Below are 22,114 nucleotides of genomic sequence, written 5' to 3' on the forward strand. Positions count from 1 at the left end.
CATGGAAGCCTTTTACCGCTGGTGGAGTTGGGCTTCAGCAGCGCCATGTTTTCAGTATTTCTTCCCCAAAACGCTCTAACCGCCACCTCGACCCAGGCGGTATTTAATGGCTTTCCCGCCATCCCAACGCTGCCCCAACTAAGTTTAAATGGAAGCAAGGCGGGAAAAGTGTAATAAAAAGAGAAAAATAAAACCGCAATTTCACCGCCCTTTTTCGCCACCTTCCACACTGCAAGAATCCAGAGTTAAACGCCTTTTTTTCGCCTCTTCTCCGATGTTTAAATACGGGAGCATGAACGCACGTTTAGCCATATTTTCAGTTTGTTTCTGCACTTTGGCGGAGTAAGAATGTCATGTGTATATGCTTTAAAGTTCAAGGTTAGGCAGCTGGATACATCAACAAAATGAATACAGCTGTGTGGCGGCAAGCTCTTTTTTAGTGGAAGCACACAACTTCAGTCCAATGAAAACATGTACCTCTGGTTCACAACATGTGGGCGGAGACAAAGCCCCTCTCTAGTGATGTTCACATAATTATCTGGTGACAGCTGCACTTTTAAGACAGAAAACTAAAAAGAAAGAATTGGGGAGGACAAATGTTGACACTTCAATCACCCTTTATTTGAAACTGTGAGAAAACCATAAAAAAGGTTATGCATAGATTGTACAACTGCAGAGTATTCGTGCATATACAGCGAGCAACAGAATGACTTGATCTTTCTCCCAGCTGGTTTGTAAAAATCAGTCATATAATCAGGAACTGAATGTCTTAGATGGTCTGTAACATTTCAGAATAGAGTGGTGTCCAGCGTTGAAATTCCTGAGGCTTGGCTTTCCTCCACACCTTTTAAACATCGGTCTTATTGATGTGGCATTCTAGAAAAATCAATAAAAGAAACATGTGTAAGCAGAAAACTAACTTTAAGCCTCCAGTAAGTCAGCAGATACAACAAACCAAAACACATTTATATATTTCATTGATCTTCCCAAAGCGAAACATGCAGCATAGATAAGCTACTCAGCTGCTCCCTCTGAGCAGAGCTCTCAGGTTAGGAAGGCGTTTTACATGGCGTAGTAACGAAGAAACATAATATAAAGTTATTTTGTTGTTATTAAAAGAATCATCCAGTAAAGAGGAAGAAAAGAGTTGCTTCAGTTCCTTTTGAAGTCGATGAGTGATGATATTTAGGTCCCATGGTTACCATTGTCTATTCAACGGGGAGGAGGGCGGGTTGCTTATGACTTTAATGGAAATTCCCCTACGAGAGAACTGGAGTTACAGGTAAGAAATTAAACCTTCTCTGGTGGGGGATTTCCTTTTATAGTCATAAGCACTGAATAAAGTAGCAACCCCATCCCCACAAAGCTCGGTGGAGAAGACCGAGTGAACTATGGTAGCCATTTAAGGAAATAGATTTCGAAGACAGGCCTGTTCTACTTGAGCGTCTGCTCTAGCATCCAAGTCTAGGCAGTAATGTTTGGAAAATGTATGGACAGATCTCCACGTGGCTGCTTTGCAAATATCCGGAATAGGGATATTCCTCAATAAAGCAGCAGTAGCTGCTTTCACTCTAGTGGAGTGTGCTTTAGGTTTAGCTGATAGTGTCTTGTCAGCTTTTGGGTAGCACAAAAGGATGCAGGAAACTGTCCATCGGGAGATGGATTGTGTAGAAGTGACTTAAACCCGTACAGACCGAACCTTAGTTGATAAATAATTGGTACTTTCTGCAGATGTCCCTTGCCTTATTGAAATAGAATTTCATAACTCTCCTCATATTCAGTGAATGAAGAGGTCTTTCAGCTGGAGTAGAGAGATTCTGAAAGAATGTTGGTAAGGAGATAGTTTGATTAACATGAGTGGAAGACTGTATATGGTTTGTGAGAACAAAGCACTTAGATCTTGCTAACCCTGAAAGCCGATGTCCTTGCTACAAGGAAAGCTGTCTTCCAAGAAAGGTTTTGCAGGGAGGCTTTGTAGATCAGCTCAAAGGGGTCCTGCATAAGACGCAAAAGTACTATATTAAGCTCCCAGAGAGGAGAAGGACGCCTAATGGGAGGAAGAACCTTCTTCAACCTTTCTAAAAATCCTTTATGAAGGGGATATTGAAAAAAGAGATTTGAGAAGGACGTTTTTTGTAGGCAGTAAGAGCTGCCATGTGAACCTTTATGAAAGAGAATTGCAAGCCAGATTTGGCCAAATGAAGAAAGTATGAAAGAATGACAACTTCCTGGCAAGATATAGGGTCTACGCTGTTAGAGGAACTCCATATGCAAAATCTCTTCCATTTGAAGGCATATGCAGAACGAGTGGAAGGCCGCTTAGTCTCTCATGATATCCATGCAGTCTTGTGGCAGATTCAACTGTCCATACTGTACTAGTTCAGGAGCCATGTTGCCAAATTAAAAGAGGAGAAATTGATGTGTAACATCTGGACTCCGAACTTTGTTGGCACATCTGGTCTGCATGGCAGCTTGAGATGTGAATGGACGGACAGGTGAAGGAGGTCCGTGAACCACCATTGATGTGGCCACTCTGGAGCTATGAGGGTGGTATAACTTGATGAGGACTGTTGCGATTGACGGAATCAGTGGGAAAGCGTAGAGAAATTTACAATACCAATTGATCCCTAAGGCATGCCCAGCGTCCCTGGCTGGAAGTACCTCGAGGCGAAGCTTTGGCATTTTTTATTTTCTGCGATGGCAAACAAGTCGCTAGCCGGAGTTCCCCACCATTGAAAGATGTTTTGGACGATGTCATCGTTTAGGACCCACTCATGGTTTTCTAGCAGGAGTCTGCTGAGGGAGTCTGCCTGAGCGTTATGTACACCTGGCAGGCGTGTTGCTGTGATTGTCGGGTCCCTGGCTAGAAGCCGTTTCTAGATCCCCTGGGTCTCGTGTGACAAGGGCCTGGTCGTCATCCTTTCCTGCTTGTTGAGGTAGTACATGGTTGTCGTATTGTCTGTCTGAAGAAGCGGGAGAGGGACCTGAACGATGGCTGATACGCCTTCAGCGCCAGATGGACTGTGCGAAGTTTGAGGAGATTGATATGGTTCGTTGATTCCTTCTCTGACCACTTTCCCTGGGTCTGGAGGTGGTCCATGTGGACTTCCCATTCCCAGCAGTGAGGCATCCATGACTATGGTTTGAGGTGGAATCTCCTTATGAAATGGAGTGCCTTTGAGGAGATTGATTGGAGAGCACCATCATTTGAGGGACCACTTCGCATGGAGGGACAATTTTGTCCGGTCTTCTCAGTTGCCTGTCTAGTTGGTCCCACTAGTCCTCAAGACATTCCTGTAGAGGCCTCATGTGCAGATGGGCATTCGGTGTGAGAAACGTGCCGTAGGCCATCGATCCGAGAAGGGAGATACTGTTCTCACTGTTGAATGGGAAGCTTTCATGAGAGAATGATACTTCTGAAGGATCGATCAGCATCTCTTCTCCGAAGGACACCCTTTTGCCCTTACACCGTCGATGGAGGCTCCCAGATAATGTAAGGTTTGCACTGGGATAGAGACGGACTTGTTGTGAATGATCTGAAGGCCAAGCCTCCACAGGGGATTGCAAGTCCATTTGTAATGAAGCTGAGCTTCCTGAGACAAGGACGCCTTGATTAGCCAATCGTCTAGGTATGGGTAGACTAATATCTTGAATCTTAGGAGATGGGCAGCCACTACTGCCATGCATTTGGAGAATGTTCTGGGTGCTAACTTCAGACCAAACGGGAGGACTTGGTATTGGCAATGGTCCTGTCCCACCACGAACCTCAAGAACCTTCGATGTTTTCTGGCGATTGGTATATGAAAGTATGCGTCTTGAAAGTCGTTGCAACAGAGCCAATCCCCATGTTGTAATTGGGGATAAATTTGGTAATATCAGAATCCAGAACTTTTCTCGCTGAAGCTAGTTGTTGGATGTTTTGAGGTTGAGAATGGGCCTGAATTTGTTCTTGTCTGTTTTTTCTTGACGAAAAAGTACCTGGAATAAATGCCTGTACCTCTTTGTTGGTGAGGAACAGGTTCCACCACCAGCTTTTGTGAGAGGATGTTGACCTCCAATCGTAACAGTGGGAGTTGGAAACTGGATGGTTTTGGAGGTATGGACGGTCCCGGACTGGTGAACTTCAGACAATATCTATTGCAAACAACATTCAGTACCCTGGCGTCTTGCGTGAAGTTTTGCCACTCTGTCAGATAATGTTGGGTGCTTAACCCCACCGGAGTGGGTAACAGTAACAGGAAAGGGGAAAGTAATGATTCAGGGTTTTGAGCCAGATTGTTCTTTGCCCCCTTGAGCAAGCTGCTGGGTAGATCTCCCTCTAGGCTACATTTTTCTATATGATTGGTAGGGACGTTGCTGCTGTTCTTGTGCACCACTTTGCTGCTGGCCCTGATACCAGTAAGTGGTTTGAACCCTCTGGGAACAGAAACGGCCTCAGCAGGGTCGGAAAGATTTCCTCTGTTCCACTGGTCTCTCTAAGCACACTGTCTTTAGAGCTTCCATTTCCGCGATCATGCGTGCCATCCCATCATTGGCACGGCTTCCAAATAGAGTGGTACCAGAGAATGGCAGAATTAATATTCTTTGCTGCGATTCTGGCTTGAGTGATGTAAGGTGGAGCCAAGAGTACCTTCTAAGAGCGAGGCCGTGGTAGTACTCTTGAGCTGCTAAGAGGGGAAACGTTTGCTGCAGCACTAATAACTTGATGAGACCATTAATACTTCATTCAGGATTTCCAAGAAGTATTCCCTCTAATCTCTAGGGAGACGTTCTGCAAACTGGTTCATGGTTTCCCATTGGGACCTGTCATATCTGCCTAGGAGAGCAGTGGCACTGGCTGCTTTAATGGTGGTTGCTGCCGTCTGCACTCTTTACGATGTACAGAGTCTAACTTCCAACTCTCCTTATCGGGAGGCAATGTAGAAGTGGTAGTGGTGGCATGTTGCTTCTTTGCTGCTACTACAATCACCGAGTCTGGTTTAGGATCTGTTTGAAGGAAAGCAGGATCTTGCTCCGGAGGGCGGTATTTCTTTTGAAGCCTAGATGGTGCGGTCTTAACGGAGGCTGGTGTCAAGAGGTCCATAGCCGGTTCAAGGAGACCTGGTACTAGAGGCAGCAAAGGCCTTGGTGCTGACCTATGTTGTACAGTCTCAAAAATGACTGATGTCCGTGGTGTTGGAGTCGATTTAGGAATGTTAAGTTTTTTCGCACAACTCATGAAGACCTCTTGAAATTTCATGATATCCACCGGTGATATACATGGTGGTGGAGAGCCTGAAAGCGTTGGGGAGTATCGTCCAGTAGAAGTGGAGGACATATCCTTATGATGTTATAACTGAGATCGTGAATGATGATGATGATGATGATGATGATGGCGGAAGCACCTGGAATAGGTAGAAGTGTGCCTTGGGCTGTGACAATGGCATCTAGAATGATAGCGCGACCTGGAACGAGATCTGGATCTTGAAGTGACCATGCCAGTGAAGCTAGAGGCCATGGTGGAGGAGGCCGAGGAGGTGGCAGATGAGGAGGAGATGGAGCTGATGGTGGTCAAGATGTTTGGATTCCTGAAGAAGAACATGCTTTAGAGTACTCCGAATCTGGGGAGGAGTAAATGCGTCTGGTCTTCTTTCTTTCCTCCTGTAGCCTAGATGACGTCGAAAGAGTTCTCAACGTCGATTGACCTTGACGTTGATCTGCTTGTTGACGGTGATTGCCGAATGTGCCTTGACGTTGAGAGTGTACCTCGAAGTCGATCTTCGACGGTGCCATGACGTCGACACGGATCTCAACGGCGACAGTCTTGATGGCCTCGTAAATGTTCGACTCCTCGATGCCAGCAAGGCCTGTGGGTCGGCGGAGTAGTTATCGGTGTAGATACTCCTGGCCTCAACAGTAACCTGCGGTACTTGCTTGACGTTGAGCCATGGATAGATGGCAAACAGGTTGGCACCATGCCTCTCCTTGGCGTCAATGTTCTCTGCGTCGACCGGTACCGATGGCATTTTTGTGCTGTTTTCTTCATGGCACACTCTTAAGAAACAGATGACAGAGCCCTGGTAGAGGTCAAACCCTCACCTTGCCCTGAAGTCCCACCTTCAGACTGCGTCTGTCGTCTTCTTTGCTCCTCTGTACCATGGATTAGCGAATCTTCTGTCGGTCTCTCAGGGTGCTTCTTAGCTCCAGCAGTGATAGTAAGACTCAGGAACATGATTTTCTGGGAGACAGAATATACACATCTCATAAGGGTCTGTCTTGGCCTTTTTTCTCCCATAGCCTGGGCATTAGCCAAAAAGAGATGAGGTTTTTCTGTCAAAAAACCTCCAATTTCTATCGAAAAAAGATAGAAAAGGTCAGGGAGAGACCAAAGACATCGAAGGAACAGGTTGTCACCAAAATTCAGCTGAGAATTCTGTAGAGGAAAGCCAAAATTTAGCGGAGCTCAATGCTCCAGGGTCCTGTCAGCAGGAGCTGGAAAAATAACTAAAGCAATTGCCACCTGCTGAGCATGATGGGATGCTGGTCGTCTCTGTGTTCTTAAAGGCACAGACTCTATTTTAAACTCATAGAACGACAGCCTACGGGGCTACACTGTCCCGCTCTCCTTCATCTCTATGCTCTATCAAACAAGCATTTGCAATGCAATAGGTCTCGCATTTGTGAGAGTTTGAGCTATTGGCATTGTAAATGGCAATGCCTTTTATTTACGTGTTGGTTTTTAAAACATAAAAGGCATTGCCATTTACAATGCCAATAGCTTAAACTCTCGCAAATGCGAGACGTATTGCATTGCAAGATTCAGAAGAAATTAAATGTGAATACATTAGAAAAAAACAACGTTTATATGTAAACTGTGATCAAAACGTTTTGTTTTAGATTTTAGCATTGTCTCGAACAGAAAATGTGGTGCAGTGTATGCATATGTACATTGTTAAACTTAAAGGGAAATAATGATAAAACTAGAGAATAAGAAGGACCTACACACGTTTAGGTATTAAAAAGCAACATAGACCGACAAACTCTCAATTGAACACGTATTAGAAGAGCTTTTTTTTAACCCTTGATGCAGTTGAACATCTTATCAGAAAGAACAAAATAATAATACACCTGAGGATTACATCAGCGTCAAATTGCATTAGAAAAGCTATGCTTCTAAAGGCCTGCATCTTTTTATAATAATATCCTGCATTACAGGCAAAGCAAACGTCAGAACCTGAGCAGCAAACACTGCAATTTCGAGCAGAGTGCTTCAGTTGCCAGCGTTTCTAAAAAGCAATTTTTTAAAAAACAACTAACTTTTAGTTAGCGCATGATGATTCCAAGATAAAACAAAATAAATGTTGTGTATGGAGAACCACCAAAAATGACATAATTCTGCTTGACAGACGCAGATGGTGATAAACGGCTTATTCAAGGGGCATTGTAGCTGTTATTTCCTAACCACAACCCACTTAATTAGCAATAGCGGAGTTTACGGGGTGTGACTAAGCCAGTCCCATTTCTTCAGATGTCCTGTTGGGGTCTTTCAAGCCTCATTCTCAAGCTCAGCGAAATAAACTGCTGAATGAAGGAAGCGCCCTAAGTAGCACCACAGAGCAGTATTTGCAGTGTTGTTAACTTACCTACACCTCAGACAAGCGTGCCAACATTAACAAGCACGAGTCCTGGGGTCATTAATTAACCCGAGTTTCCCCTAAGGTGCTGCCACCAGGGCCAGTCAAATTCATTATTTCATTTCCCCCCCTGTAGAATATGCATGCAAATCGGAGAAGGGGCAATAGACCGAGATTTATAATCTAGCCCATTTTATGATTTTCTCCATTACGAGCACCTGAATTTGGCGGAGATGTGCAGGCTTTCACTTTTTTAATAGCCGGCTGCAAAACGATTATTTCTGCATCCAAAATACAGAGCTCGGCTGCCTACCGTTGCAAATGGTTTCTTCCATATTACAAAGCAGAAAGTGAAAACGCGGGCAGTGCCAGGTGTCGCTTTGCAACAGGAGTCTTTTCAGGGGTGAATGCGGCCAGACTTAAGGACGGTGACCGTTAAGGAACATATCAAACAAGAAACAAACACAGACACACGCGCACGCACACAGTCTCTCACACACGCAAAACAATAAGCAATAGACACAAACATGCAAAGACACAAAAAAACGCACACACACGGAAACCTATAAGCATCAGACACAAACACGTACACATGGAAGCCAATAAGCATCAGGCACAAACACGCACACACAAAGACACACTATAGAGAAATGCAACTAATTAAAAAAGTTGGATTAATAAACAACATGTGAACTTACAAAGGGCAGGCGGATGTGTGCCATGGCAGAGCGGGGAGACCTCTGGGGGCGGAGGGAGGAGGTCGGGTAGAGCAGCAATTGCTGCTGCGGAGGAGTGAGTATTGAAGAGGCATTGCTGCCTCATTAAGGGAAAGGTTGTGTTTGTGCTGAGTGGGAGTGGGGGGGCTCTTAATGGGAGGTTGGAGGGTTGTGCTTAATGATGAAAACGGGCGCCGAGAACAAAACAAGCCGGAAGTCAGGCGCCCTTGCCCGGGACGTGGGCGGGGCCTGCTCCGGCAGCAAGAGAAACGGCGTGCCATGCTAACGCGGGGCTCCCATGCTGAAGGGAGAGCCCCGCGGTTGCGACCGGAGTGGAGCGAAGCCCCAGGTCCCAGGAGGGGGCCCGGATGAAGACTGCGGCGGCCGAGGCTGCCCACGGCAGCGCGGGGCTCCCGGGAGTGCAGGGAAGCCCCGCAAGAGAAGTGCTGCAGCCGCGAGGAGGAGCCCCCCCAGAAGAGCAGCCCGGTGAGTGAAGAAGGGCTGGGGGGCTCCGTGTGGGCTATTGTTGGTGCCTGATCAAGGCACAGCGTCCTTTTGGCATTCTGAGCGGCCCCGTCTTGCAGCGGGCCGCTCCAACAGGGCTGACATGTGGTCGGAAGGGGGACAGGAGATGTGCACGCCGCGTGGCTGTAAGCGCGTACACCAATTCAAATCCGCTAAGAGCCTGCGCGTGCCCATCTCCTGTCCCCCTTCCGAGGCAAGTCAGCAACAATAGATCTCGCTGCCAACAGCAGCGCTTCGCGCTGCGTTCGCCAGGCGAGACCTAAAAAGGGTTTGAGAAAGAGATTTATGCTGTTATATTAAATTATCATGAAATTATACACATATTCAATTCTTCTCCTGGGCCCTTTCTTGAGTACAAGATCAAGAACTGGGCATTGTAGCCGAGTCCTTTAGGCTGCATAATATTTGTCTTTCTTAAGTGACTCGCTGGCCTTCCTGAAGAAAGTCGAACGTCTACACTTAAGAAGATATATTGTGAAAAAGTGCTCCTGGATCCCCACACGTGGGCGGTACTATGCATAATATTTGTCTTTCTTAAGTGACTCGCTTGCCTTCCTGAAGAAAGGCGAACGTCTACACTTAAGATATATTGTGAAAAAGTGCTCCTGGGTCCCCACACGTGGGCGGTACTATTCAGTGCTTATGACTATAAATGGAAATTCCCTACGAGAGAACCACATTTTGTCCCCACTGGAAGGAACATTTAAGGACTAGGGTCAGTCTCAAGGTGAGAGATGTGGGTAGGGTATGATAAGTTTATGGTTAATGCTGTGGGTAAGGTTTCCATTGTGGTTAGATATGACATCAGGGATTTTTATTGAGTTTAGCAGCTGCTTGGTACTTATTGTAGTTTTCCTAATGTAATTGACAATTTAATGACAAATGTGTTCAGTATTATGTGGTGCCCTTATGAATTTGTTCGTGTATGTTTCCATGTGATTATATCCTCGTTAGGTTACGACGTATGATGACTCGTTGGGGTGGGCGGAATTTGTGTTGTCGCGCTAAGCAAAGCTCTGCGAAACGGTAAAAAATCTCCACAAGCACACAAGTTCCGCAAACACGCGGAATTGCTTGTTCACGATGCTTTTCTCCTGTTCACAAATGCTGTTTGCGTGTTTGGGGGGAAAATACTCGCAAACACGCATTTTGAAAGTGCAAACAAGCAAAAAATTCCACGTAGCCGCGGATCACGGAATTTTGGGCAATTCCGTGTTCTCCACGGAACGCGAAATGACCCAAATTCCGCGAGCGGAACGGAATTTACCGCCCAGGCCTAATGATGAGTTACGTCATCAATGGTGTATTTTACAAGGAGCAGTTGTGCCTTAAATGAAAGTTGCTGCCTTGCTTTCATACACTTCATTTAATCAAATTTGCAATTTATTTCTGGTACTGGTGGCTAATATCTAAAGGACTGCAAGTCCCAGAATGCAAAGAAAATACATGTACTGGATTAGCTACATATGCATGAACCACGTAAACTTCATTACTCTGGTGACATGTGCCAGCAGAGAACTTTTTTCCTGAGGGTGATGCAATGTAGGTTCCCATGTGAGTGTCACGGGAGTTGCACTGGACTGGGACAGACCAACATTTGTCAATGCCCTAACTGTATTTCCCTTCTCGAGTAGGCACAAGTGTTGAACTGAGTGTGGTAATGGGGCTATGGCTGCACAACTTCAATATTTGTTGAGTGGAATTAAAGGCTACAAAGTAAATGTGCATTTCACATGACACAGTAAATGCAGATGTCTTGTTCACAGCAAGAAATGACAACAGACTGCATTCAGACATTCCTGGGCCAAAATGACATGCAGGCTTTACTAAAACTACAGATTTAATAATATTTCCTGGGGTTATTGGAGGATGCTGTGAATCCCAAAAATATGAAAACCAATCCAAAATGTATATATTCACCTACATCTGCCTGCACATTCACTGTTGTGGAGCAACACTCTGACAGAAGCAATATGGACGGAACCACACCTAGATTTGTCTTACAGAATGATGACAGGTTTCAGGTGCTTGCAAACTCCTCTGCCTTCACTGCATCATGAGGAAGGAAGGATTCCACATAAAAAGGATAGTCAACCTAAGGGTTTATGGTGGAAAATATGGTGCTTCAGCTGCAAAAAATATATTTTGCTTTGTCATCCTCTCTGAAGCCCCTCTGTTGAGTTTATCTTTATAGAACAAACTCACTAGACAGAGCAATCGGGGCCTCTTCTCTGTGCCACCACCCCTTTCCTTCTCAAACTTTCATATGTTCTGTCTTATTTTTTCCTGCCCACAATGCTGTACCCCTTACTGCACAGCGCCTCATTGCTTTGTAGCTACGTTCACGCTTTACAAATCCACGTACTGCAAGATGAAGCATGCCTGCAGAGCCGGCTCCTATGGTATGACTCACCGTGTACAGGCAACAGTGAAGTTCGACTCCTACAATAGGACTCACCTCCCACAGGCAACAACTGAGATTGACACCCACAATAGGACTCACCTCCCACAGGCAACAGAGATCAACACCCACAATAGGACTCACCGCCCAAAGGCAACAACTCCGACAGATACCTACAGCAAGAAATGCCACCACAGGAAACCACTGAGATGAACTCCTACAATAAGAATCACCGCCCACAGACAACAACTGAGATGGACACCTATAATAAGACTGCCCGCCCACAGCAAACTGAGATGGACACCAACTCTAAGCACAACCAGCAACAGAAAATGTACACTTTAAAAACATCCCTGCACCACATGGTAGGTACCATGGGGTGCCTGCCACATGGTGCAGGGATGTTTAGACAGGCACCATAGGTGCCCCTCAAGCCCGATAGTGGAGGAGCAATGGGAAGAGGGGGCCCACTAGGGCCCCCCCCCCAAGTCACTTTCCGCCTGCCTCTTCATGGCGGGCGAACCACCATGAAAAGGCAGGCGGAAAGGAACATTGTCCCTATTGTAGGTATTACTGACCCTCCGATGGTCCACCGGGCTCCTTGAGCCCATGGGAAAGCGTCAGACTGTTCCTCCACCTGCTGCCTCCGACCACATGCATTCTAATGCGTCACTCAGATTGCAGCAGCAGCTGAGCCATCGGAAGTGGTCCCACCGCCATCAGAATGAGTGCCAAAGCGTAGAAACCTCTCTCTCCAATCTATCACATCCGGCCCCCAAATGGCAGAGGTCTGTCATTCTAGTGGCATGCCCATGTGTAGCAAAGTGCCTCTTTTGAACATGGTTGGCGCCACTTTTTGCCTGGAAAATGATGTGATTTTGACTGGACCAGGTCCCCTGTGCCAGAGCTCCTTCCCTAAACTGTACCTTTTGTTTCCCAATTGGCATCACTTCAGTTCCGCTTGTAAGTCCTTTGTAAAAGGTACCCCTGGTACCTAGGGCTTTGGCACTGAAGAGGGAACCCAAGGGTAGCAGCACAAATTGTGCCTCCCTAGAGTCCCCTCACCAAGGCTACACATCCTGCCATTGCAGACTGGGTTCCTTGGTGCAGAAAAAACCGAAGATTCAACATGGCTGTGTGCCATGCCCACAATCACTGTATGGGATATTGGCAAGTCACCCCTCTGGTAGGGTACACTATATACCCTGTGAGGACATATCTGCATGAGCAGATAGGTCCCCTGCAATATCCATGTCGAATCTTGGATCTCGTAAGTGAACAGGGAAGCCATAGAGCATGCATGGGCTGGAAACCCGTCCTTACGAGCTACCCAGCCCCATGATGGCTTCACTGTATTACGGGATGTTTGGTACCAAACATCTCATAATAAACTCGCACTGATTCCAGTGTCAGATTTATTTATAATTGCACCCAGAAGACCCTTTAGAAGGGTTCCCGGAAGCCGACTGACTACTAGTGTGTTCCTGACTGGTCTCCACCAGTCTGCCGTTACTAGACATGTTTCTGGACCCATGAGGTGAGAACCTTTACTCCCAGGGGACAGTAACAATGCCTGTCCTGGGCGAAGGTGCTTCACATCTCCTCCAGGCAGGAACAGCTTTCCAGGGTGGGACGATTTCAAGGCGATGCCACCTTTAACTCTGCTCCACGCCTCTCCTGCTAGCATCAGATGGCAAGCCCCCTCCGCCCTGACCCCACTTTCGGCTTGAAGACAGGTGGGAAAATTAGTTGGATGAGGACGAGGGTACCCAGGAAATCTGCACCACTTCTAATGTGGGGCAGGCGATGTGGACTCCTCATTCACGTTCCACCATCTTGAAGATGGGGCAAATAGCCTATCAGGGTAAGGGTCACGTCCACTCTCCACATTGCTGAGCATTTAGAGGGTATAGTCACCCTAAAGGTAGGTAGCCCATTGGCCAATACCTGGCACTCCCTTTAACACCCCTAATTTTTTTATTTTTGTGGCATCCCTGAGCACCGAGATTCAGATTCGATGGACACAAGAAAATCAAGGACAAAGAAGAGCAGCTGACCTCGAACAGAAATCCTGGAATGGATTTTGGCGCAAAACCCTGCCTGCAGCCCAAAGACTCAACAATCACGGAGCCCTGTCTTGTCCCGCCACTGGAAGACCTCTAGAAACCCTAGGGACCCTCCAGCACTTCGCCAAATTGCCTAAGAACTCTCTTGAAGTAGAAGACCTACTTTCCTGAATTGCAGGCCCCGAAACCGCAGGATCCAAACACTTGCCTTGCAGCTCCCTGGCCCATCTACACTGCAACTGCTCAGAAGAAGGTTGCACAGCTCTGAAAGATAAAATCGGACTCTTCACCAAATTTGGAGGCAGCAGGATCCTCCAGAGCCGAGGCAGAGTCACGGGCAGATACACAACCAAGCGCTCCAGTGTGGCAGGCAGTTTACCTGAGGGAGCGTCCTGGAACATGGACAGGCATCCGGCATAGGGACTGGCGTCAATACGAAGCGCTGAACCGGGGGAAAACCGCTGCTGTTATGCGGATTTCCCCGGAAGCGCCAGTGATGTCATAGCGGCTCCGGCAAGGAAGGCTGGACCGCTAACCGGCAGAAAAAACGGAAGTGAGGAGGATTGCTTCCCGCATGAGCCAAGGTTCATGCGCACAGAGGCACCCAGGTGACAGGGGAAGGGGGGCCAACAAACGAACCATGACAGCACCCCCGCCCAAAACCGAACCCCCGCCCGCAACAGCAGAATCATACAGGGGTAGCAGGGCGAGAGCTGAGCGGGTGACAGACGTGGAAGGCGTGAACCAACCGGGGCGTATGTGACAGGGGCTCCCAGGACCTCTCTTCCGGACCATAACCTTTCCAGTCAACCAGGTAAAAGAGCCTCCCCTGGGTACGACGGGAACCAAGTATAGCCCTGACCTCGTACTCAATGTGATCATCCCTAAGAACTGGAGCAGGAGGGGAGGACACATTGCACTCAGGGTGCAAGGGACATAGAAGGGAGACATGGAAGACGGGGTGTATTTTCATCGGAGGAGGCAACAAGAGCTTCATGGACACACGGATGATCACCTTCTCAATCACATAAGGACCCACAAAACGGGGTAACAGTTTCTTAGGGCTGTGCACATTGAGGTTCCGAATGGAGAGCCACACTCTGTCTCCTTTCTTGTAGGTGGGTTCCTTCTTCCTGCAGTTTTCCGCGTACTGTTTATAGTACTCCTTGGCCTTGGCTAGTTCAAACCGGGCCTACTGCCAGAGTGTGCAGAGCCTGGCATGGTACACCTGAACCGTGGGCAAGGGACTGTTCTGTGGTTCTTCCCATGGCATAGTTCTGGGATGTTTGCCCTGGAGGCAGTAGAAGGGAGACATACCGATGGCAGAATGTGTGTTGTTATAAGCGAATTCCACCATCCACAGCACTTCTGCCCATTCCTTTTCAGTTGACAGAAGTAAGCAACGGAGATACTGCTCCGTGGTGTGGTTTGTTCTCTCGGCTTGACCGTCGGTCTGAGGGTGGTATGCCGAAGACAAACTAACGTCCAAATCCATGGCAGTACACACATCTTTCCAGAAACGAGACACGAACTGCGTACCCCGGGCTGTTATCACCACAGACGGTATGTCATGCAGTCTAACCACGTTCTGCTTGAAAATCACTGCCAATTCGGCTGCCGAAGGTAGTTTCTTCAGTGGTACAAAATGAGCCATTTTCGTGTGGTGGGCCACTATGGTAAGGACAGTAGTGTACCCTAACGTGGTGGCCGGCAATTCCACTACAAAATCCATGGAAATGGTGTGCCAGGGATGAGGAGGAACAGGAATGGGATGTAACAGCCCAACGGATGGTCCAGGCATGTTCTTTCCCTGGGCACATATGGCACAACGTGCAATTTGGACCATGGTGTCTTCTTCCAACGTGGGCCACCAGAAATGTCTCTGTAAAAGGTCCACGGTCTTGTGATATCCCGGATGGTTGGACAGAACATGGTCGTGACACATGTACAGGGCCTGCTGTTGGCGGGCTACCAGAGGAAAGTAGTACTTGTCTTCTTTATACAAGAACCCGTTCTGTGTGGTAACACCCTTGTGGTTCTCTACGAAGGAAGACTGATTGATCCGTGTGATATCGTCATGGGGTTGGGAGAGGAAATCAGAAGACAACACAACACCCTGGAAACACTGTTCGGGAATGATGGGCAATGGCTCAGCGGCGAACAGTCATTGGTGTCCTCAAGGTGGGATAGCGCGTTGGCCTTGGCGTTCTCTTTTCCCGGTCGAAGGAATTGCAGGTTCTGGTGATCTGTGTAGATAATCGCGGGATGTTTGGCGTCTTTCAGGTAGTGGCGCAACTCGTCTTTTTTTTTTTTTTTTTTTTTTTATAAATCTTTTTATTAAACATACTCGACATAAAGGTACAGTGCCACTTAAATCAATAACAGGGAACACAGCGGAATCAAGATATATACAGTAGGATAATGTTTGGAATTCACGGGGAGGGGGGATTATTACATTCGGGATTACCTGGGGAGTACATATATTGCCACGATACTCATTCCAGGAAGCCCAATTCCTGGACCATTTTCAGAGACAACCTCGAGCCGTGTATACTGTCTTTTCCCGCAACATACACCAATCAAGGTCTGTCTCCCAATCCACGATCCTAGGAGCATGTAGCGCCCCCCAAAGTTAAGCGATATTTCTCTTAGCGATCATGCAGCCCAGTGTGACCCATTGTATTGCGTGTGAATTAAGGTCAGTGGGTTCCCAAATGTTGAGGCATCTGGGGGCCTCTGGCTTTATCACGAGTTCCAGTGTTTGACTCATAATGTTGTGAATTTTGCGCCAATATTCCTGAATTGGGTCGCAGTGCCATATTATGTGTATGAATGTGCCCATTTGGGTGCACCCCCGCCTGCAAAACCCATCCGCTGGACCACCCATATGTATCAGTTGGGGGCCCGTGATATAAACTCTATGCAGTATTTTTAGTTGCATTAGATGGAGATGCGCTGGGATAGCAACCGTTTTAGGGGAGGAGACTGCGATCCGCCAGTTTTCGTCGTCTAATTCGATCCCGTCTTCGACCCACTTCTCTCCTAGGGACAGCAAGGGATCATCCATATTGTTAATGAGTTTTCTGTAAGTCAGGGAGATAGCTTTCTCATGTAGATGACCATCTAATAGTCTGTGCTCTAATGGAGAATATTCAGGTGGGGAGGAGTCGTGGGGCAATGCTGTTTGCAGTACGTGGCGTATTTGTAGGTACCGAAAACGCTCTGACTCTGCCACAGTAAATTGACGTTGGAGAGAATCAAAGGACTTCACGCCATTTTTATCCCATAAGTCTCTGATGTGGGAGATGCCAATTAGATCCCATTTATCAAAGCCCTTGGAGTTGCCCAGGTCTCTCAGCCTCTGGGAGTCCCACAGAGGTGTGGATAGAGTCAGTCTGTTGCTCCAGCCGAACGATGCAGTCGCCGAGTACCAGATCTGGTCTGTGTGTTTGGTAGGACCGGTGAGGGGGTATCTGTTCGGCTTAGAGTATAGAGCCCGGGTAAAGGATCCATTTGGGAGGAGCCATCTGTCCATGTTAAACCCCGGATTGTCGGGCCGACCATAGTTGCTATGGTTTATTGCGGTAAGATGTGCTGCCCAGTAGTATTTCTTGATGTCGGGCAACCCGACGCCCCCATCGAACCAGCTGAGGGTGAGTTTTTGTAGAGCAGTACGTGGCCTCCCATCCCAGAGAAGGTCCCGCTGGAGCCCTTCTATTTCTTTGAAATAAGAGTTTGGCACAGGGACGGACGAATTTTGAAGGACATAGCGCATGGGTACTCACAAACGTTCTCTCGGGGGCCAAATTTACAGTGTGGTTTGTGGCTGAGGGCTGCACCGGTGGGGGCGTGGGCAGTGGGGGAGGGGGCGGGGCTAGAGCAACAAAAAAAACTATGACCATGAAGTTGAACACAGGCCCCTGCAGCGGACACCTTCGTCCACTGAGCCACCAGACCAGACCTGGCATTCACACATCTGTCTCTGTCTGTCTCCCTCCCTCCCCCTGTCTCCCTCCCCCTCCCTCCCTCTGTCTCCCTCCCCGTCCATCCCTCTGTCTCCCTCCCCCTCCCTCCCTCCCCTTCCCTCCCTCTGTTCTCCCTCTCTCTCTGTTCTCCCTCTCCTCCCTCTGTTCTCCCTCTCCTCCCTCTGTTCTCCCTCTCCTTCTGTTCTCCCTCTCCCTCTGTTCTCCCTCTCCCTCTCCCCCCTCTGTTCTCCCTCTCCCTCTCCTCCCTCTGTCTCCCTCCCTCTGTCCTCCCTCTGTCCTCCCTCTGTTCTCCCTCCCCCTCTGTTCTCCCTCCCCCTCTGTTCTCCCTCTGTCTCCCTCCACTGTCACCTGACCTGCTGCTCTCACTGCCTGCTGCCCTCCGTCACCTCACCCTGCTGTCTTCGTCACCCTTTGTCACCTCACCCCGGCACTGAGACTGCTTCCGGAACACACACAGCCGCCGCACCCAAGTACTTCACAGGTCTTTTAAAGACCATTCACTTGTTAATGAGGCTTTGATGTATTTCACCTCTTCTTAGCGCCCCTGCATCTCCACTCAATCAGAGGGGAGATGCAGGGGCGCTAAGAGGTGAAATACAACAAAGCCTCATTAACAAGTTAATGGTCTTTAAAAGAATCGCCCGGCCCCCATAGGTCCACGCTGCTGCAACCGGCGATACAAATAAATACACAGGTATGATGTCTGCAAGATCCGCGGGCCGCCAAGGAAGGCTTGCTAGGCCGCTGGCGGCCCGCGGGCGGCCCGCGGGCCGTACTATGAGTACCCGTGACATAGAGGAATCGGGGTTGAGACATCATTTTAAAAAGGGCTGCCTTGCCCAGCAGAGAGAGAGGAAGTGATTTCCAGTTTGTAGTATCATGCTTGAGTCTTTGTATTGGGGGAACAAGGTTTCGGGTAAATTTGAGTGTTTTGTCCAGCGAAATAAAGATACCCAGATATTTAAAGCCTTCTGATACTATTGGTATGGGGCAGTTTCGGGGTATCGGAGGGGGGTTTCCACACAGGACATGCAGGTGAGATTTCTGCCAGTTGATGCCAAACCCGGAGTATCTTCCAAAGATGGCCAGGATATCAAGTACAGCAATAAGGGATCTTTTGGGGGATGCAAGATATAATAGTATGTCATCAGCATACAAGGATAAACGATCCTCCCAGTCAGCCGACCATCGTAGTCCACAGACCATTACGTCTTTGCGAACCCAGGTCGCCAGGGGCTCGAGAGCCAAAGCAAACAGTAAGGGGGATAGGGGGCATCCCTGACGGGTCCCTCGGCTAAGAAGAAAGGTCTCTGACTTTCTGTTGTTCATGACTACCTGAGCCATCGGGGAGCTGTATAGTAGACGCACCCATTGGCTGAAGACCGGTCCAAATCCCAACTTAGTGAGTACGGCGAAAAGATAAGGCCACTCGATTGTGTCGAAGGCCATAGTGGCATCTAGAGAGACTACGACAGCATCTTCGTGCATATTCTATGCCCTGCCCAGGACCCCATGGAGTCTACACAGATTCAGAGCGGTGTTTCTCCGAGGCATAAACCCCGATTGATCCGGGTGCACCAGACCACCTATCACCTTAATCAGTCTGTTAGCAAGTACTTTAGCTAAGATTTTGGGCTCTGCATTCAGCAATGAAATAGGGCAATAGGAGGCACAATCAGTTTTAGTTTTCCCTTCCTTATGAATCGTGACAATGGTTGCAATTCTTTGATCAAGGGGAAGCGACCCCTGCTCTAGACTAGTCTCGAACATAGATTTCAAGTATGGGGCTAGTTTATCCGTGCGGAGGCTGTAAAGCTCGATCGGAATACCATTTGGGCCAAGCGCCTTGCCGAAGTGAAGCGCTTGGATTGCGGTTGCAATCTCGTCAGCGATAAGGGCGCTGTCCATAAATGCTTGGTCGCTGTCCGATAGCACCGGTAGGGAGATATCACGTAGAAGTTCAAAAGAGTCCGCTTCAGTGTATGGCGTAACGGAGCTATAGACTGTGCGGAAGTGCGCTGCGAAGTGGTCAACTATGTCCTGGGGATCCGCTATGATGGATCCTTCAGAGCTTCTTAGTTCAGGAACTAGCCTACTGGCATGTTCCTTTTTGTCCAACCAGGTGATTAATTTCCCCGCCTTGTCCCCCCAGTCATAAAGTCAGCCAAGTCTGTACTGTCCCAATAGTTTGGCACGGTCGGTGACCAGGGCTCGATATTCCTCTTCGCGGAGTCGCAGGGCATGGAGAGTCTCTGGTGAAGGATCAGAGTTAATTTCATTGTCGAGACGATAAATTTCTTGCTCTATGTCGGAGATATCCTTCAGTTGGTCTTTTTTGGATCCCGCTATTAAGGAGAGAGCCTCACCCCGGACTACCGTTTTAAAGGCTTCCCACAATGTTTGCGGTGAGTCAACCGTGTTGTCATTCTCCAGAAAATAGTTATCGATGGATTTGACCAGGTCGTTTCGTATTTTAGGGTTTTTAGATACCAAGGGTTGATTGGGGCAACACGTCCCACCTGGGATTGTCAAGAACAATGTGAACCCAAAGGGGGGGGAGTGGTCGGAAATGCCTCTAGCTAGGCGCCGTATCTCGTGGATGTCCGTCACTTGCAGGGCAGGGACAGCTATATAGTCTAAACGAGAGAGACTATTGTGGGATCCTGAGTGGAAAGTGTGTTGGACCTTGTCAGGGTGGTATATTCTCCAGCCATCCACTAATCCCATCGCCTCCAAGAAACTTGAGAGAGAATGTGCAGTATAAGGGATCTTGCGTGGGGGATGTCTGTCCAGTGTACCCGATATAACGGAGTTGAAGTCTCCGTTGAGTACGAGGTGCCCTTCCGGCAGTGCTAACAGCACCTTGCTGACGTCAGAAAATGTTGTGGCCTGTAACCCTGGAGGTGCATAAATGGACATGAAGGTAATGGTTCGCCCCTCCCAGGTGCCCGTAATACCAACATATCTGCCACGGTCATCCACATAGGTGGACGTAGGTGATAGAGGGAATGACTTCTTTTGCATGATGCCCACCCCTCTGGAGTTAGACGCAAAACCTGCGTGCACAATCATCGAGTAGCCCCATCTATGCATAGCTTTAAAAGTGTGGCCAATGAGGTGAGTTTCCTGAAGTAATACAATGTCTGGTGACAGCCGCCTGACCTGTTGCAATACTATACTCCGCTTAATTTTGTCCCCCAGGCCGTTTACATTCCAAGTTAAAATTCTAACTTCCTTGTTACGCTGTACACCCACTGACCTGTATGTGGAATGCAGCAGCGGTCTCTGCCGAAAGCTGGGACTGCACCATCAACATAATGTCGAGAATAAAAAACAAAAAATCCTAAACCAATTAAACAAAAAAACCCTGCCCAACAGCCCCCCACCCCGCTGTCCAGCCCTCAGGGCTCAAAACTGCCCATCAACAAAACTCGCAGAGTGCCTGTCGCCCTAAACATTTTTTTAAAGGAAGAAAAAAAAAAAAACAATCCAGAGGGGGAAGCAGAGAGCTCCGTGTCCATGCCCTTTGCAACATCGCTGTCACACCCCTATTAAACAGTTAACATATGACCAAAAGTAAGTCGGTAGTCCCCTTTAGGTAAGGTTCCGTTGTCCCCCCTCCCTTGCCCGCCCCGCAGCATTCGCTCCCCCAAACCTCAAAAGAAAACCTGTCCATGTCTAGGCTCCGTCTTAGGCCAGTCCGTTGTCCGCGTGGCCCCTGGCTCCCCGCTCCGCTGGGTTTTTAGTCCCTTGATAATCAATCCAGTCAGCGACATCTTCAGGTCGATCAAAAAACCACGCTCTCCCCTCCGCCTCAACCCGGAGGCATGCCGGGAACAGCATTGAGTATTTTAGGGCTCTCTCTCTCAGATCGTGCTTAACAGGCAAAAATAATCTTCGTTGTTTCTGTATCCTTTACGTGAAGTCCGGGAAGAAGGAGATATCGGCATTTGCGTATCGGTGGGTGGCACTGGCCCTGGAATTTTGGAGGATCACATCTCTGTCCCGATAGTTCAGGACTCGGGCCAATATGGGCTGCGGGGGAGCGCCCGGTTTGGGTCGGCCGCCCGGGACCCTGTGGGCCCGCTTAATCACAAAGAATTTACGGAGTCCTTTGGGTTGCAGGGGCTTGAGAATAAGGTCTTCGACAAACGGGTCAGGAGTTTGTCCCTCTGATTTCTCCGGAACTCCTATGATGCGGAGATTTTTGCGGAGAAGACGGCCTTCGTAGTCCTCCAGCTTGAGATCTGCGAGATTCCGGGAGTCCCGTAGTTCCTGGACCTCCCTTTGCAACTGTGCGACGTCACCCACGAGGCCGGTAGTCGTAATCTCCACCTGCTTCACCTTTTCATTAAGTTTCCCCATGTCGGTCCTGATAAGGTTGATGTCAATGGCCACTGAGTCCAAGGAGGTCCTGACCCCTGTTATGGCCTCCATGACGTCTTTAAGGGATAGCTCCTGCTCCTCCGTCCCAGGCCCTCTCCATTCACCTTCCTCAGATGGGTGTCTCCGCTGCAAGTCTTTGGATACCGTGTATCGTTCCAGCTTGTTAGTTTGGACTGGCTTTGTTCCCCTGATCCCGAACCCCTTAGTACGGTCCATCGTAGCACCGGAGATGAGTCACACGAGTGAGAGATGGAGAGGGTGGATAGGTGAAGCAATGTCTTCGGTGCCCAGATAGATGTGACAGGGTCAACCCGGATAGTCTCGCTCTAATATCCCGTGCACTCATGTTCAGATTCGCAGCAGCTAGGCAGCTCGATCAGCTCACGAGCTAAGAAGTCCCTCACAGTCCCAAGGGGCGAGC

At 48.5% G+C, this 22,114-nt stretch overlaps 1 protein-coding gene across 1 annotated transcript in view; it reads right to left on the reverse strand.

Moving 5' to 3' along the window:
- Positions 1-601: 601 nt before the first annotated feature.
- The window catches only part of LOC146863491 (uncharacterized), a 134,810-nt gene continuing 113,297 nt past the window's right edge, over positions 602-22,114 (reverse strand). Inside the window, exon 3 of the mRNA XM_085643179.1 lies at positions 602-876. The gene's annotated coding sequence lies outside the window, so the exon portion shown is untranslated. The remainder of the gene's footprint in view (positions 877-22,114) is intronic.

Source organism: Triturus cristatus, chromosome 2_2, assembly GCF_964204655.1.
Source record: "Triturus cristatus chromosome 2_2, aTriCri1.1, whole genome shotgun sequence".
NCBI lineage: Eukaryota > Metazoa > Chordata > Amphibia > Caudata > Salamandridae > Triturus > Triturus cristatus.